Source organism: Penaeus monodon, chromosome 9, assembly GCF_015228065.2.
Source record: "Penaeus monodon isolate SGIC_2016 chromosome 9, NSTDA_Pmon_1, whole genome shotgun sequence".
NCBI lineage: Eukaryota > Metazoa > Arthropoda > Malacostraca > Decapoda > Penaeidae > Penaeus > Penaeus monodon.
In genome coordinates, this window is record NC_051394.1 from 47,042,400 (window position 1) to 47,046,991 (window position 4,592).

General features: G+C 33.1%; 1 non-coding gene across 1 annotated transcript; it reads left to right on the forward strand.

The window, feature by feature from the left end:
* The first annotated feature begins 287 nt into the window (after positions 1-287).
* Trnay-gua lies at positions 288-378 on the forward strand. Its single transcript is given in 2 exon segments — positions 288-324; positions 343-378. It is a non-coding gene; the product is annotated as a tRNA-Tyr (tRNA).
* The last annotated feature ends 4,214 nt before the right edge of the window (positions 379-4,592 follow it).

Sequence of the window (4,592 nt, forward strand, 5' to 3'; positions counted from 1 at the left end):
AGTTTCGGCAAACGGTTACATTTCTGTGAGCAAAGATTTTCGATCATAATAAAAACAGCAACAATTATAATAATAATCATTCTTAAAAAGAGAAAGAAGTACTTGACTTTCACCCGTCTTATCCAAATGCAAATTAGCATTGTTCGATGACGTAACTCTTTTTTTTTCTGAAACATCATATGAAATATTTTTTTCTTTCCTGCATTTCTCTGGAACAGAAATCATTCGACAGTGATAGAATGTAGTTCACAATTAAAAATAAATAAATTGTCTCTCTTCTTCCACGACCTTCGATAGCTCAGTTGGTAGAGCGGTGGACTGTAGTTGGTCAATGAAGCAGTTATCCATAGGTCACTGGTTCGAATCCGGTTCGAAGGAGTGTTTTCTATAAAGAGATAATAATAGTCTCCTTTTTTTTCTTTCTGTTAAGATATATCATTATTTTCTTATCAACGCAATGATAAACTCAATCCGACTGTAATCGGGTAATACCGCATTCCCAATTGAATCGTGTGCCTAACTTCTTGTAGTTCTCCCTTTAGAAAGCGTAACATTATTTCTCAGAAAAAAAGCTACTTCAGTTGGCATGGTTTATTTTCATCTTTCTGTCCTATCATATTATGTATTGACCTTTAAGCTAATTGTCATCAAAGGCTCTGTTATAATACAGGTAAAACGTTTCATTCACCTAAAGTGATGGTATGAATAGCACGATCAGTCGACATTTCTTCTCTTAAATACTATGAATTCCTCGGTAGTATAGTGGTTAGTAGCCTGTCACGCGGGAGACCGGGGTTCGATTCGCCGCCGGGGAGACACTTTTGCCCACCTGTTCCCAGTGGTGACTAATGTCAGATGTGGATTTATGGAACGGTATCAAGGTCATCTGAATCACAAGCCCAAATACCTGCTGTCTGGAAGCTGAATGATCGAGACGAGAATTGATATTCGAAGTGAATATGCAGTTTTGAGGTCATTACATCAGTCACAAGGGCGCCTGCTTTATTTTGTCATCCATTTGCTTACATGAAAGTATACAGATTTTTTCTCCATGATGTGACAAATGCGCACAATTAAAGATATACGCGGGGCTGATAAACAAAGGACCTGATACTATTCTGACCCAATAGGTTGTTTTACTTATCATGTCAGCGAAGTGCATAGTTACGAAATCGCAATTTGTAATATATATATGATATTTCTGTTGATCGACAAAAAAATCATATATTGATGTTGTTTCATTAAAATTTTAGGTTTGAAGAAATATGTTGTACATTAATTGGTATTTATCAACAGGTGACTCTATTTGAACGTTCACTGTACTAGTAGTGCCTCTCCACTGTACTTCACTCAACCACCTAAAGAAAGAAAAAAAGAAAGAAAGAAAAAAGAACGGAAGAAAAAAAAAAGAGAAAAAAAAGACCGAGGTGACATCCAACACTGACCTCCACTTGCCAACTTGTTCCACCTTCTCAGTCCTCAACCTCCACCTTCTATCCGTTCACTTTTTATTTGCTTCTCAGTTGTTTCCCTTATCGCCTTCTCATCATTTTTACATCACCATTAAAGTCCGTATTCGTAAGTGTCCGTAGGTGGACTGGTATAGAAGGGGTGACAGACTCGGTAATATGGAGCCAATATTGATGTGTGTGTGTGTGTGTGTGTGTGTGTGTGTGTGTGTGTGTGTGTGTGTGTGTTATTCAGATATATACATACACCTATTCATTTATTTATGTATATATATGTATACACAGAGATACAGACAACAGTAAAAAGAAAAACAAACAAACAAACAGACTACTTGCCATTGACCCTCTGCTTTTTTTGAGAACCTTGGAAGTAGAAACAAAAAAAAAAGCTGTTTTCCATCAACACTTTTTTTCATTTCTTTCTTGTGCCTAAAGTGTCGCACTAAGTGTTTTTATCATTTTTTTCTAAGGTGTCTGTGGTGTAAATCAACAGCGTCTATTCTTCATTGCTTGTTTTTGCTCTTTTTTCTCTCTTTCTAATTGTTCTTTCACTTTCTTCTGCTTCTTCTTGTCTCTTTTTCGGGATTTATATATATATATATATATATATATATATATATATATATATATATATATATATATATATATATACATATGTGTGTGTGTGTAAACACACACACACACACACACACACACACACACACACACACACACACACACACACACACAACACACACATGTATGTAATATATATACATATACATATATATGTATATGTATATATATATATATATATATATATATATATATATATATATATATATATATATTAATGGTATACGAATTACTGAAGAACAAAAAAGTAACCATGACTAGAAAACTTAAGAGCTTCCTTAACCACCCTTGTTTTCCTCTTTCTAAAGTATCTTCAACAAGCATGGTCCTCTTCGCTAAAATAGTTATATATATATATATATATATATATATATATATATATATATATATATATATATATATATAGATAGATAGATAGATAGATAGATAGATAGATAGATAGATAGATAGATAGATATATAGATATACATATTTTTTTTTTTTTGTGAATGCCATGGAAAATAAAGGTGACTTTGAAGGTAAATACGTGTAGGAGATTGTGGTGTCGAGAGGGTATAGTAAGTGAATGATATGAGAAATTGTGTACAAGGAAATTATATTGCATTCAAGGATATGGTTATTATTTCGTTATTGTTTTTCATTCCACAAAATCTTTCAGCACAGCCTGATCTATCTTAAAACTTCATTACCCAGTGACATATAGCGATGTGTGATGCGTTATGCAAGTACGCCAGAATACAGCATATGACATTCCTAGACTTGGCTATAAAAGAGGCCGTGGCAGTGGGAATTCTACAAATATATGGTTATTACTTCTTCGCTATTTGGTTTTCTGTATCTCAATAGGAGATATCCTATTCATTTGGAAGCTCTTGTGATTCAGATGACCTTGATACGTTCCATAAATCCACATCTTATTAGAATTCCACTGGGAACGGGGGCAAATTTACCCGCAGTCGATGATTCCCGGTCTGCCGGTATTCTGGCGTACTCATAACGCATACACATCGCTTAAGTAGAATGAAGTTTTAAGATAGATCATGCTGTGCTACAGATTTAGGTGAATGAAACGTTTTACGAATATAACCAACCTTTGATGCATTAGCTTAAGCACAATTTTCAATCATCATAATAAACCCTCCGCAACAAGTGCTTTTATTTACTAATGTTACCTTTCTTAAGAGAACAAAAAAAAAAACGATTCAATCGTAATCTATTACCATTACAGTCTATTGATTTATCTATTTCTATCTATCTAATAATATATATTATAAATATAATATAGACTATTATTATATTATATAATATAACATCCTTAACGGTTCGAGACCATGCCTATGGATACTGCTTCATTGACAATACAGTTCACCGAACGAAATACAGGGTCGTGGAAAAGAGTAAATTTTTTTTTAGTATTGTATTTTATTTATCGTGTCGAATATTTCTGTTCCATAAATCAGAAAAGAAAAATATTATATATATTTAGATAAAATAAGATTTTACGTACAAATGCTAATTTGATTTGATAAAAGGTGAAATATATCATATATATCTATCTCTATTTAAATATTATTATTATAATGTGTGTGTGTTGTGTGTTGATTGTGTGAATGTTTGTGTGGGTGTGAGTGTTTACCACACACAATAGTATATAATAAATATTATATACGTGAATGTATATCTGTATGGTATCGTCAATCTATACTTAAAAATCCGTCTACAGATGCAAGGAAAAAAAGAAGAGAAATATACTTAGAAAGCGGAAATTAGAGCTTAAACACGAACAAGACCTGTTAATTTACACAATACCTAGAAAAATTGTCCAAAAAAGTATAGTGCGTCCCTTCACCAAAAAAGATGAAAACCGCTGACATACAAGAGACTTTTTTTAGTTTCTACTTACAAATCAAAAAAGCAGGGTCAATGGCATGCCTGATTTGTTGGTTGTTGATGACTTTTACGTCTTCTTCCTCAGACGTACATACATAACATAACTAAATAATACATGTATAACAATACACACACACACACACACACACACACACACACACACACGCACACAACGCACACCCATATGGCACACACATTACCATCTGCACCCACACATAACCACGCACCATACGACATTACGAATACGATATTAATGTATGTATAAATGATAGAGGCGATAAGGGAAATAACTATAAGCAAAAAAAAATAGTGACATGTAGAATGGAGTGAGGACTGAGAAGGTGACAAGTATGCACTGAGTCATGTTGATGTCACCTCTCTTTAATTTCACGTGTCATTCCCAATACACACTTTTCGGCTAAATGAATCTCTTTCTTTCTTTAGGAAAAATACAGTGCAAGCTATTAGTGTGACTTTCAAAAGTCACCTGTTATATCAATTAGTACAACATATTTCTTCAAATAGAGTTTAATAAACTACATTTTATTGATTTTTTTGTCATCGGTATTATCATAATATCTTAAAGCGATTTCGACCTATTTATAAAAACAGAATATT